The sequence below is a fragment of the Papio anubis genome, chromosome 13, assembly GCF_008728515.1.
Source record: "Papio anubis isolate 15944 chromosome 13, Panubis1.0, whole genome shotgun sequence".
In the NCBI taxonomy this organism is placed as follows: domain Eukaryota; kingdom Metazoa; phylum Chordata; class Mammalia; order Primates; family Cercopithecidae; genus Papio; species Papio anubis.
This window is the reverse complement of record NC_044988.1, coordinates 94,088,996-94,103,996: the sequence shown is the minus strand read 5'-3', so window position 1 is coordinate 94,103,996 and position 15,001 is coordinate 94,088,996. Positions and strand designations below refer to the sequence as shown.

At 40.2% G+C, this 15,001-nt stretch overlaps 1 protein-coding gene across 2 annotated transcripts in view; it reads left to right on the top strand.

Moving 5' to 3' along the window:
- Positions 1-15,001, top strand: part of NR6A1 (nuclear receptor subfamily 6 group A member 1) — a 259,222-nt gene that overhangs the window by 59,885 nt on the left and 184,336 nt on the right. The window lies entirely within an intron of this gene.

Here is a 15,001-nt window from a genome sequence, read left to right as displayed (position 1 = left end):
AGGCTTAGTAGAATACAAGAGTCTCAGTTTATAAACATTGAATTGTATTAATAGTCACTTAACAAGTTACTTGTAGCTTTTAATCATAGGCAGAAATAAACTGAACACCAGTCACTCATAAGATGGATGAATGTTGGATTAATTCACCAGGAAGATCCTTTATACCTTGAGAATCATGGGGCTAAGAGGTTGGGAAGGAGGAAGACAAGGTAGAAAAATAGGCTCAGGCTGAGGCTTATTGCAGTGGACCTTTAATGCTAAATGTGAAGTAGAAAGGGGGTGTTTTTTCTGTGACTTAAAGCAAAACCTCAACATTGTGTGTGTGTGTGTGTGTGTGTGTTTCATTGTGTATTCACAGGTGTTTATAATAGCTCTGATACAGTTGGTGGGATTACTACGTGTGATCAGTCCTATTGACAGAATTATTATTTGTGACTTTTAATACCAAATGATTTTTTTTTAGGAATTGTTTTTCTGTTACACTGAATGGAGAAGTTCTGTCTAATTGAGAAGGAAATAAAGTCCTTCATGTAATGATTTTGTGCGGAGACTTTTGTTGACTTGTTTCGTGTCTGATCATTTGGCCCCTCAGTTGTCCAGCATAACTAAGATGCAGTAAAAACCCAGGCCCTAAACATCATTTTCCATTTTCATCAATATAATGTTAATTATGGGATTGAGTGATTCTGTTTTCTCTGGAGTAGTTTAATGGCAAGGAACAGAAAACACTCTCAAGCTAGTTTAAAATAGGGATGTTGTTAGAAAGTACTGGGGTTTCTTTTTTTTGTTTTTTTTCGAGATGGAATCTCACTTTGTTGCCCAGGCTGGAGTGCAGTGGCATGATCTTAGCTCACTGCAACCTCTGCTTCCTGGGTTCAGGCGAGGTTCAAGTGATTTTCCTGCCTCAGCCTCCTGAGTAGCTGGGATTATAGGTGCCTGCCACCTTGCCCAGCTGATTTTTTTGTATTTTTAGTAGAGACAGGCTTTCGCCATGTTGGTCAGGCTGGTCTCGAACTCCTGACCTCAAGTGATCTGCCCGCCTCGGCCTCTCGAAGTGCTGGGATTACAGGTGTGAGCCAACCCCCACCCAGTGCAAAAGTACTGGTTTTCTCTTGGGGCTCCGTGGCAGAGCATGCAATTGAATTTCATGAAGAACCAAGACCAGGATTTCTTTTCCATCTCCCTGTGGCTATGTGGAGTCTCATTTCTGCTTTTTCTGGTGCCTCTGGTTGATAACTTCTCCTTTACACTGATATTCCTCGCTTCTGTATCCATAATGGAAAATAGCTGCTACTCCCCTCCCCTGGCATGTCGCATAGCCTTCTAGCACCCGTGCTTGACACAGACAGACTAAAGTATTTGTGTTCAGATTGTAAACACTTAGGAAAGAATATAAGCCCAGATTGGATCAGGTGTCCATTTGTTCTTTCAGGGGCTATGGTAAATTGACTATTCAGTAGAAGCTGTAGAAACATTCTAAGGAGAATATAAATAGAACAGAGAAATTATCTGACATGATTGCTTTAGTCAGGAAACATGCAGGATGGAGATTATGGAAACTGACTATGGAATCTGGTATTTGAGCCAGGACAATGAGCAGGCAGGGAAAACTCAGGGGCATAGATTAATGGATTAATGGATTAATTAGGAATTATTTGCTAGGCCTGAGATGTGAGAGGATGGGGATCTGATAAAGGCAGTGAGAATCCAGGTATTAATTGATGCTTAACATTTGGCAAGTAGAAGAGAGATATATTCAGGTCACGCAGTTACTGGCTGTGGGTATAAGCATTAAGACCCAGAGCTCTTGGTCTTGGAATGCTAATGACCAGATGAACTGAGAGTTAAGACCTGGGCCAGTGGGAAAGGGACCCATGATAGACATCAAGGCATGCTGATGGGCTTAATCATAGTGACCAAGGACAGCTGTAACACTCGGTGTACTACTTTGCCTGGGACCTATTTGAGTGCCTAACTGGTGACAAAGTCTGAGATTGTGTACTTTTGCCCTAGTCATGATTGGCCCTGGGGCTTGTCCAGCTTATATATACACATGGAAGGCACTAAAGACTCCAGTAGTTATGGCTTTTAGGAAGAGAGAACTGAAAATAACTCTACTATTTACAGTTTTGGGCTGTTGCTTTCTGGAACTGAAAATGATTCCATAATCCAAGGATGAGTTTATACCTCTGCCTCCCTCTAGAAGTTTTCCCTCTTAAGTGAAATTTTGAGATTAAGTTATATTTAAGGAGTTTGGGTGCCTTCAAAAACAACAAAGGCTTAAAACAAATTGAGAAACATTTATTCATGAAAACCACCGAACTTGGGATAAGAAAAGCATGAGTTTTGTCGTGTTGCTTGGGCCTGTTCCTATTTCTGCCAGCCCTGACAGTGCAGTAGTTCAGCCAGGGTGGGGCAGGCCATGAAAACCAGTAGCTTTACAACTGCTGCAGGAGGGAGCTTTCTTGATTTGGAGTGTTGTCAGTTAAATGTGATGATCTTGGTGGCAAGTGAAACAGAGAGGGCCAGCAAATGTGCTACTCTGAGGTTACAGTTCTGTTTAGGATAAACAGTGGGCCAGCAGACTAACCAGGGCTTTAACAAGAAGGTCTGGTAGGTGAGAGAGTTTCAAGGGGCTTGATAAGCTCTCCAAATATCCTGGGTTGATTGGAGTGTTTATGCACATCAGAAACCCATGTGAGCCCAAACCACCACACATCCCTGACCAATGCAAAGATGTGTGGGAAAGCCCAGCAAAAAGTAAAAACTGGAGCAGACGTGAAGGCCTGAAGTGTGAGTGTGCTTCCCTTATCCTGACCATAGTTGCATCAGCAGGTAGTGAAAGAGCTCAAGGTGGTTCATTACCATCTCTGACCAATCTTTAATGGAGTAGGAAGCTATACAGTTAGAGGGGTATCTCCTGCAAGTCAGGCTTCAAAATAAAAAAGGTGGGGGAAAAAACCTGAGCCATCAGGAACTACACATTGCAGAGGAGACAGACTTCGTGGTTTAGTCCAGGAAAGTTAGTAAACAAACAAAAAAAACAACTCATCATCACCACAAGCCTTAGTGGGGGAAAAGTCAGAATCCAGAGTTGCCAAAAGCACATAGTCTTAAATGTTCAGTATCACAACAAAAATTAAAAGACATGCAGAGAAACAAAGTTTGACCCATACTCAGGAAAAAAAAAAAAAAAAACAGTAGAAACTGTCTCTGAGTGATCCTAAATGTTGGATCTAGCACACATAAAACTTCAGTGCAACTGTTATAGATATTCCAAAGAAATAAAGGGAACAACTTTTAAAGAATTGAAAGAGGAAGTATGATGACAGTGATGTAGGACATAGAGAATTTCAGTAGAGAAATTATAAGAAAGAATAGAAATGGAAGTACTGGACTGGAGTTGAAAAGTATAACTAAATGAAAAATTAAGTAGGGACTCGACAGCCAGTTTGAGGTGATGAAAGAATTGGTGAACTTGTAGATAGATCAATTAAAAATATTCAATATGAAGAACAGAGAAAAAAGATTGAGGAAAAAGGAACAGAACCTCTGAGATCTGTGGGACATTAAGTAAGTGTGTATGTAATGAGACTCATGGGAGGAAAGGAATAAGAGGGGCAGGAAAATATTAGAAGAAATAATGGCAAAAACTTTCTGAATCTGATGATAAACGTTAGTCTACAGATTTAAGAAGCCTAATAAACACCAAGTATGATAAACACATGTCAGAGTCAAAATGTTGAAAGATGAGGACAAGGAGAAAACCTTCAAAGCGATGAGAAAAAAAATGATTAATTATGGTTAAGGAAAAACAATAGGCTTTGTGGCTGACTTCTCATCAAAAGCAATGGATGCCTGAAGGCAATGGGATGACATTCTAAGTGTGGAAAGAAAACAAAATTGTTGGGCGGGCATGGTGGCTTATGCCTGTAATCCCAGCACTTTGGGAGCTGAGGCGAGTGGATCTCGAGGTCGGGAGATCAAGACCATCCTGGACAACATGGTGAAACCCCGTCTCTACTAAAAATACAAAAATTAGCTGGCGTGGTGGCGCGTGTCCGTAATCCCAGCTGCTCATGTCAGGAGAGGCTGAGGCAGGAGAATCGCTTGAACCAGGGAGTCAGAGGTTGCAGTGAGCCAAGATCGGGCCACTGCATTCCAGCCTGGTGACCGGGCGAGACTCTGCCTCAAAAAAAAAACAAAAACAAAAATAATTTAAGAATTCTATATCCAGCAAAACTGTTCTTCAAAAATGAAGACAAAATAAAGACTTCCACATTAAAAAGACAGAATTTATTGTGAGTGGACCTGCCTTAAAATATTAAAGGAAATTCTTCAAGCTGAAAGGGAGTGATACCAGATGGTAACTCAAATCCATAAGAAGAAATGAACAGTGGAAATAGTAAATACGTCTATATGTTTTTTCTTCTCTTAATTTTTTAAAAAGACAAAATTATATAGAGCAAGGATTACACCATTTTATTACTAAGTTATAACATATATGGCAATAATAGAAAGGAGGGGATGGATAGGAGATATGTTGGATCAAGTTTCTGTATTTCCTGGAACTAAATTAGACTGTCATAAGTAAAGATGCATGTTGTGAGGCCTAGAGCAACCACTAAGTAAACAGCAAAATATGTGTAGTTAAAAAAAAAAATCAGGCCGGGCGTGGTGGCTTAAGCCTGTAATCCTAGCACTTTGGGAGGCCAAGGCAGGTGGATCACCTGAGGTCAGGAGTTTAAGACCAGCCTGGCCAACATGGTGAAACATTGTCTCTACTGAAAATACAAAAATTAGCCAGGTGTGGTCTCGGGCGCCTGTAATCCCAGCTACTTGGGAGGCTGAGGCAGGAGAATCACTTGAACTTGGGAGGCAGAGGTTGCAGTGAGCCAAGATCATGCCGCTGCACTCCAGCCTGGGCAACAGAGTGAGACTCCCTCTCCAAAAAAAAAAAAAAATTAATGGGGATTGGAATGGTGTACCCTAAAACATACTTCACACAAAAGATGATACAGTAAAAGCAGAGGTTAAGAAAAAGACAAAAATAGCAAAATGGCACTCGTAAGTCCAACCATATCAACAGTTATATTAAATGTGAATGTACCATCTATTCAAAAGGTGGAGATGGTTAGCCTGAATAAAAAGGCAAAACACAGCTCTGTGCTGTCAGTTCAATAATGGACATACCTTAGATTTAAAGACACAAATAGGTTGAAAGTAAAAGCGACATCATGCAAATAGGAGAGCTGGAGTAACTGTATTAATGTCAGACAGTTTAAACAAGAAATATCACTAGAGACAGGGACATACTGTAATGACAAAAAGGGTAATACATGAGAAAAAGATAATTATAAAAATATAACAAGAGACCACCAAAATACATGAAGCAAAAACTGACAGAAGTTAAAGGAGAAATAGACTATGTAACAGTAGTAACTGTAGATTTTAATTTCCAACTTTCAATAATAGAATAATTAGCAATAATTGATAGGAAATTAGCAAGAATATAAAAGACTTCATCAGCACTATCAGTGAACTTGACAGAACTCATTTATTGAACACTTTATGTAAAATACACAAAGGTTAAATAAGAGATTCTTAACAGAAATCTGGTATCTCCAAATATTTGAAATTAAACAACATACATATAAATAATAGAGCGAAGAAGAAATTCCAAGGCAAATTTTAACTTTCAGCTAGGCCAGGCACAGTGGCTCATGCCTATAATCCCAGCACTTTGGGAGGCCAAGGTGGGCGGATCACTTGAACCCAGGAGTTTGAGATCAGCCTGGGCAACATGGCGAAACCCTGTCTCCAAAAACATACCAAAAATTCGCCAGGTGTGGTGGCATGTGCTTGTGGTCCCAGCTACTCAGGAGGTTGGGGTGGGTGGATCTCCTGAGCCTGGGAGGTCGAGTCTGCAGTGAGCCTTAATTGAGCCACTGTACTCAGCCTAGGTAATAGAGTGAGACCCTGTCTTCCCACCTCACACACATTTTTTTTTTAACTAAATGAAAATGCAACATATCAAAATTTATGAAATGTAGCTGATGCTATGCTTGGAGGAAGATTTACAGCTTTCATAATGCCTGAATATTTGAAAAGGAAAGGCTTAAAGCACTAACGTAAGCATCCATTGTAAGAAACTAGATAAAAAGCAAACTAATCCGAAGTAGCTGGATGCAGAGGTGTGTGTTTCTTGGGAGGCTGAGGTGGGAGGATTGCTTGAGCCCAGTAGTTTGAGGCTGCAGTGAGCTATGATTGCATCACTGTATTCCAGCCTGGACAACAGAGTGAGACCCTGTCTCTGAAAAACAACAGCAACAAACATCTGAAGCAAGTATAAGGAAGGAAATAATAAAGATTAGAATGGAAAACAGTGAAATGGAAAGCAGAAAGCCAGTTGAGAAAAATCAGTGGAACTAAAGTTGGTCCACTGAAAAGATCAACAGATTTGATAAACCCCTACCAAGACTAAGAAAATAAAGACAACACAAATTACCAAAGTCAGGAATGAAAGGACATTATTACCCTACAGAAATTTAAAGAATTATAAGGGATTTGCCATGAACAACTTTGTCTCACCAAATTAGACAACTTAGATGAAATGGACAAATTCTTAGAAAAATACAGATGATCAAAACGGACTCCAGAGGAAATAGAAAATGAGACCTTATAACAGTTAAAATGAATTAGTAATTAAAAATCTTCCTGTACAGAGAAGCCTAGGCCCAGATGTCTCCACTGGTGGATTCTATCAGACACTTAAAGAAGCAGGCTAGGTGCAGTGGCTTGCTTAATGATGTACACCTTTAGTCCCAGCTACTTGGGAGGCTGAAGTGGCATGAGCCCAGGAGTTCAAGGATAGCCTGAGCAAGACCCTCATCTTAAAAAAAAAAAAAAATGAATCCTCAACAAACTCCTTTAGATAACAGAAGAGGAGGAAACACTTGAGAACTCATTCTATGAGCACAGTATTATCCTGGTAACCCAACAAGGATACCACAAGAAACTTGCAGACTAGTAGCCCTTTACGAACACAGTTGTAAAAATCTTTTAACAAAATATTAGCAAACCACATTCAGCAATATAGAATAATGTATGATATACCATGACCAAATGGGATTTAATTCAGGAATACAGGCTTGTATTAACACATAAAAATTAATACAGTATATCAAGTGTAGACAAACATTCCATTAAAAGGTAGTACGGGCTGGCCACAGTGGCTCACGCTGGTAATACCAGCACTTTGGGAGGCTGAGGTGGGAGGATTGCTTGAGGCCAGGAGTTCAGGACCAGCCTGGGTAACATAGTGAGATCCTGTTACAAGAGAAAAAAACAAAACCCTGGACATAGTGGCATGTGCCTTTAGTCCTAGCTACTTAGGAGGTCGAGGTGGGATGATCACTTGAGCCCAGGAGATTGAAAATGCAGTATGCTATGATTGTGCCACTACACTCCAGCCGGGGTGACAGAGCAAGATCCTGTCTCAAAACAAACAAACGTGTGGCCATATATGGTGGCTCACGCCTGTAATCTCAGCACTTTGGGAGGCTGAGGTGGGTGGATCAGTTGAGGTCAGGAATTTGAGACCAGCTTGACCAACATGGTGAAACGCTGTTTCTACTAAAAATACAAAAATTAGCTGGGCGTGATTGTGTTGGCCTGTAATTTCAGCTACTCAGGAGGCTGAGGCAGGAGAATCACTCGAGCCCAAGAGGCGGAGGTTGCAGTGAACTGAGATAGTACCACTGCACTCCAGCCTGGGTGACAGAGTGAGACACCATCTCAGGAAAAAAAAAAATTGCCTATTCCTAGAAAAGGCAAAATTGTTTTGCATTGCTCTAAAGGAATGCCTGAGACTGGGTAATTTATGAAGAGGTGTATTTGACTTTTGGTTCTGCAGACTGTCCAAGGTATGGCACCAACATCTGGTTGGCTTCTGATGAGGCCGCAGGAAGCTTTTACTCATGGCAGAAGGTGAGGGGGGAAAAGGCACATCACATGGCAAAAGAAAGAGCAAGAGAGGAGGTGCCAGGTCCTGTAAACAACCAGCTGTTGTGTGAACTAATAAAACAAGGACTCACTCATTACTGAGGGGAGGGCACCAAGCCATTTATGAGGGATCCACCCTCATGACCCAACTACCTCCCATTAGGCCCCATCTGCGACATTGAGGGTCACATTTCAACATGAGATTTGGAGGGAACAGACATCCAAACTGTATCAGTGATAATTGCTCTAAGGATAGGCACTGGAACTGATTTGAGAATTCAGTCATAAATCCTTATGTATCATGTGGTCCTTTGATTTTTGACCAAGATGCCAAGGCAATTCAGTGGAGGAAATCACAGTTTTTTTCCAGAAATGATGCTGGGAAAAGTGGATGTCTATATGCCAAAAATTTATCTCAAACCCTTTTTTACACTAGACACAAAAATTAACTCAGAGTGCACCATACACCTAAATCTAAGAGCTAAAACTACCAAATGTATCAAGCGTATCTTTGTGACCTTGGGTTAGGCAAAGACCTCTTAGATGTGACACCAGTGGCACAAGCTATAAAAGAAAAAAAATTGATGAATTGGCTTCATTAAAATGTAAAACTTTTGCTTTCAAAATACATTATTAAGAAAATGAGAAAACTTCAGATTGTGGGAAAATATTTGCAAATTATTGGGAGGCCGAGATGGGTGGATTGCTTGAGGCCAGGAGTTCAAAACCAACCTGGCCAACATAGTGAAACCCTGTCTCTACTAAAAATGCAACAAATTAACCGGGTGTGGTGGCAGGTGCCTGTAATCCCAGCTACTCGGGAGGCTGAGACAGGATAATCGCGTGAACCCAGGAGGCAGAGGTTGCAGTGAGCTAAGATCGTGCCACTGCTTTGCAGCCTGGGCAACAAGAGCGAAACTCAGACTTAAAAAAAAAAAAGAAAAAAAATCTGATAAAGGAGTTGTATCTAAAATATGTAAAGAACTCTTACAACTCAATAAGAAGACAACTCAATTTTTAGAAATTAACGAAAAATATCATGATTCCTCTTATGTGAGATTCCTAGAATAGGCAAAATTCATTGAGACAAAAGTAAAACAGAAGTTGCTAGGGGAAGTGGAGAATAAGTAGTTATTGTTTAATGGGTACAGAGTTCTTGTTTAGGATTATGAAAATGTTCTGGAAATGGATAGTGATGATGGTTGCACAACATTGTGAATTTAATGCCATTGAGTTATATACTTAAGTGATTAAAATGGTAAATTTTATATATACTTTACTATAACAAAAATAAATTTAAAAATTTGAAAACATGGGTAAAAGAACATTTCATCACATGCAAAGGTGCTCTAAATTAGTCATTAGGGAGATGCAAATTAAAATTGGAATGTCCACTGTACACCCTCAGGAATAGCTGTAATCAAAAAGACTGTCAAAGTATTCTAGAAAGTGTTAGAATGTGTAGAAACTAGAAATCTTCCCTGTTATAATGGTAATGTAAATCAATCGGAAATCAGTTTGGCAGTTCATTAAAAAGTTAAACTTACCATATGATCCAGCAATTCCATTCCTGGGTATCCAAGAGAATTAAAAACATATGTCCATACAAGGACTATGTAGGCCAGGTGTGGTGGCTCATGCCTGTAATCTTAGCACTTTGGGGGGCCAGGGTGGGTGGGTCACCTGAGGTCAGGAGTTCGAAACCAGCCTGGCCAACATGGAGAAACCCCTTCTTTACTAAAAATACAAAAATTAGCTGGGTGCAGTGTGTGCCTGTAATCCTAGCTACTCAGGAGGCTGACACAGGAGAATCGCTTGAGCCTGGGAGGTGGAGGTTACAGTGAGCTGAGATTGCACCATTGCATTCCAGCCTGAGCCACAGAGGGAGACCTTGTCTCAAAAAAAAAAAAAAAAAAAAAAGACCATGTAAATGTTTATTGGTGGCATTATTATAAATGTTCATAATAGCATTAATAATAGCCCAAACCTGGAAAAAATTCAAATGTCCACCAACTGGTGAATGGATAAACAAAATGTGGAATACCTATATAACGCAATGCTATTCAACAATAAAAAGGAATGAATTACCAATACATGCTACAACATGGATAAACCTAAACCTCATAATAAATGAAAAAAGCCAAACTCCACTGGGCGCGGTGGCTCACGTCTGTAATCCCAGCACTTTGGGAGACTTGAGGTCAGCAGTTTGAGACCAGCCTTGCCAACATGGTGAAACCCCATCTTTCCAAAAAAAAAAAAAAAGCAAAAATTAGCCAGGCATGGTGGTGCGTGCCTGTAGTCCCAGCTACTCTGGAGGCTGAGGTGGGAGAATCGCTTGAACCTGGGAGGTGGAGGTTGCAGTGAGCCAAGATCGCACCACTGCACTTCAGCCTGGGCGACAGAGCAAGACCCCATCTCAAAAAAAAGCCAAACTTAAACGAGTACATGTTATATGATTTCTTCTATATGAAATGTCCAGAGGCTGGGCACAGTGACTCATGCCTGTAATCCTAGCACTTTGGGAGGCCAAGATGGGCAGATTACTTGAGGCCAGGAGTTTGAGACCAGCCGGGCCAACATGGCAAAACCCCATCTCTACTAAAAAAAAAAGAAGGTGGGTGTGGTGGTGTGTGCCTGTAATCGAAGCTACTCAGGTGACTGAGGCATGAGAATCGCTTGAACCCGAGAGGTAGAGGTTGCAGTGAGCTGAGATCATGCCACTGCACTCCAAGAAGAGCAAAACTTGTCTCAAAAACCAAAACAAAATGTCCAGAGAAATCAAATGTATAGAGACAGAAAGCAGATCAGTGGTTGTCTGGGGGCTAAGTTGGAGTGGAAACAGGAACAAAGGGAGTTTTGGGAGTGATGCAAAGGTTCGAAATTAGATTTTGGTGATGCTTGCACAAGTCTATAAATGAATGAATAAAAGTCATTGAATTATACACTTACAGCAGGTGAATTTAATTGCATGTGAATTATAACTAAACAAAACCGTTTAAAGAAATATTTAAGATTGACTGGAAGCAGGAAAAGGAAGGGACGTCTTGATAAAATGATTTAAGTTCATTGATCAGATGGGGCCCCACTGATTATTTGCTGTGTCATTATTCTTCACCTTGGAAGCTCATACTCCCAAAGCCTTACCCTGTGTCCTACTCCACTACAGAGTGTACTAGAAAGCAAATTCTTGTTTGGGAAGTGACTCAACTGTTTGGAGTGTGATACTGATGGACCTAGAGTGAATGGTACTTCCCATCCAGTCTGATGACACTTATATGCAGAAAAGTCCTTCTTTTAACCCCGGGTTATGGGTTAACTTTATCCAGACACCTTGCACACATATACTGCTGGTTGACAAATAGGCAGGAGTTTGGGTAGTGAGAGGATCTTGTCTCTACTACTTGTCTGTACCTGTGGAGCAGCACCATCAGAGACTAGGATATTTTGGGCTATACCTTGTGCTGTTTGCAGAGCACTTTTCACATCTGAAATGGAGGGGGGTATATTTAGTCATCCTTTTACAGAGAAGTAAGACTTACAGGGTGACTGGCTTGACCATGAATGCATAATCAGGGCAGAGCTGAACTTAGCTGAACTTAAATTCAGATTTTCTGACTCTTGTATTTCAAGCGATTTCTTTTGTACCTACTGTTTTTGCCCCAACTATTTACTGGGAAGAGGAGAGAAAAGGGCATATGATTTTGATTGGTTGTGTGTTTTTCAGTAGATTTAGTTAGTCTGAGGAACAGGAAGGGAAGTTGAGCTACAGTGTAAGTTCATGGGTTCTGTGGCAAGTATAACCAGGATAATTTTGTCCTGATATTTGGTAGCTATTAAAATTATATATAGGCTGAAACTGTAATTTGTGGGACAGATAGATGGCTGAAGGTATCCTGTGCTTGGTTCAAGGAGCAGATTACTTCCTAAGTTATAAATATAATTGTGCTAGAAATTACAAGAAAATTCATTTGATAAAGTTGAAAAGTCATTTGATTAAAAAAACATTATCTACTCCATGCCAGGCCCCTTGACAGGTTATGGCATCACAAAGTCTAGTTGGATCCTGTTGAGGTACAGCCTGAGAGGAGAACATGAGTAGGCTGCAATTTCCTTCATTGTCTTCGTTCTCTGAGAATGACTTATCTATACTCCAAAGTGACCACCTCCACCCCCGATGGAGAGCCTTTTACTTTCTACTCTCCCTGAAGCTGTGCTTTCCACAGGACAGTTTGCCTTTCCTTCCTTTTCTCTGTGGATTCTTCCATCTGATTTTCAGCCAAATATAGGTAGATACTGCATCTAAAAGAAATCTTTTCTTTTTATTTTTTTAAAAGCAACATGATTTAAAATTCGAAAGATTTATATGATCTGAAGAGAAACCAGAGTAGAAAGACATGATTTAAAATTAACCTTTTCTTAATTGTTGAAATAGTTTATGCTTATTGGTAAACACTTGGAAGATGTATAAGAGTATAAATACTAAACATAAAAATTACCTATAATTCTACAACTTTGAGATTACAGTTGTTAACGTGTTTGCTTCTAGTCTATTTGAACTTCCTGTCTGCTTTTTATCTCCTGTCAGCCAGTGCATGTTTGGCAGCGCTCACAAAACACACACACAACACATGCACATACACTAAGATGTTAATATTTTGTGTGTCAGATCTTGTGTGAAATTCTTTACGTGTATTCTTAATCTTCAAGCAGCCCTGTGAAGCAAATACTACTGTTGTATTTTCTATTTACAGATGACACAGATTTAAAGGTTAAGTAATTTGCTCAAGTTTATATAGTGGGTAAGTAACAGCTGAGATTTTTACCCTCATTTAGCTTAAGCTCTTCATCACTACCTTTCCAGAAATCTATTTCCACAATGACTAGAACACCAGAATTGTTCTTTCCAAAACTGTTAGTAATCTTTTTTTTTTTTTTTTTAAATCCTTTTCTGGCCTTGTCTCACGACTTCTTCACCATCTTTTCCTGTGCTTTAGTCACAATTTCTGTTTTGTAGAAACACTGCTTCTTTGGCCTACACACATACATCCATTCCCTATGCTTGGAATGCTTACTGTATTTCACCAAGGTAGTTACACATACCCTTAAAGTCTTTACTTATCCATCACTTCTCAAGGAAGTTCCCTACCCTTCTTACCACCAGGACTGGATTGGTCCCTCATATTATTTGCTCTCATAGTACCTTACTTTTATCTTCTGCAGAACTGTTCGCACTTGCAGTTAGCTATTTGTTGGTTAGAACTAGTTCTGCCTTTTTTGTTACATACTTTTGTTTCTTTGTATCTCCTGGCTTCTGTTGCAGTCCGGGTATATACTATTTGTTACCCTTTTCTTTCTGCACTCAGATCATTCTTTCTCAGATCCATGCTTATGAATCATAAATGTGCATTCCTTGTTCTGATATCTGTTCCAGAAGTGGAATCCTCTTTCCTCCACTGTGAAATTGCCAATTTCTTTCTTAGTACACTCCACGCTCCTAATCTAGTCAGGAAAGTTTGGCATCATTCTTGACTCTTTGCTTTCTTTTCTGTTTGAGCCAGTTCTTTGGAAGGTGGTTCTGATATATTGATATGGAAAGATGGCCACAATATTTTAAGTGAAGAAAGGTTTCAGGCCGGGCATGGTGGCTCATGCTATAATCCCAACACTTAGGGAGGCTGAGGTGGGTGGATCACTTGAGGTCAGGAGTTTGAGACCAGCCTGGGCCACATGACGAAATCCTGTCTCTACTAAAAATACAAAAAATTATCCAGGCATGGTGGTACGTGCCTGTGGTCCCAGCTACTTGGGAGGCTGAGGTGGGTGGATCACTTGAGGTCAGAAATTCGAGACAGCTTGGCTAACATGTTGAAACCACGTCGCTACTAGAAATACAAAAATTAGCCAGGCGTGGTGGTGAGTGCCTGTAGCTCCAGCTACTTTGGAGGCTTAGGTGAGAGGATCACATGAACCCAGGAGGCAGAGTTTGCAGTGAGCCGAGATCACGCCACTGCGCTCCAGCCTGGGTGACAGAGCAAGACTCCATCTCAGAAAAACAAAAAAACAAAACAAAAAAAAAACTAGAGAACATTATGTATAATTTGTGGTGTTATTTTCTCTAAGTGTAAATACATGCATTTTAAGTATCTTGAAATACCTCTGAGGCTATACACTGAACAGAATGATGGAAGGGGGTCAGCCAGTAGGCTTTTGAAAAACAAAAGCCAAAATATGCCTTTTTGAGATCACCTTTCCTTTCATTCCATTCCTGTTGACTCAGTTCTGCACTAGCTTACTTGTGCAAGAAAGTTCCTTTTTTTTCCTCTTTTCTTCCCCTCACTTCATCTGCTTAGTGACTTCCCAGTCTTGCTTTCATTGTCTCCTTGCTGAGTTTAGCATTTAAAATGGCTCTCTGTTGGACTAATTGACTTTGCGCCTTGCTCATAAGTCCTTCTGTAATATGTCCTTTTACCTTTTCAATGCCATTCCTTATGAATCCCTAATACAGTCTCTAGACTATTCTGTTCCTGTCCCCTATACACGCCATGTAATTTTTCTGTTGCAGATATTTACTTAGAGTCCCATCTGCAGAAAACACCCTTTAACTTACATAATTGTCTCCCTTCCTGTAGTACTTAGTTTTATCCAAGAGAAAACTTGGATTTGGGTTAATGAAATATATAATTATTTCATTGGCATATTTAAAGACTGTGTAATAGTCTATAAATAGCATTGTTGTTTAAGTGTACATTTTTCAAAGCACGTGTCAGACATTCTTTTCTAATGTTTTCAGAAATTTTGGAAATGATTGGTTAAAAATAAATGCCTAGAATGCACAGCATCCTGAAAAACAAGACTGCATGGAGTACCTTCTGTGTGTCCACCAGTCTGACAGAAAACTCTTCTATAAAGACCCCCTGGGGCCGGGCATGGTGACTCATGCCTGTAATCCCAGCAATTTGGGCAGCCGAGGCGGGCGGGTCACTTGATACCAGAA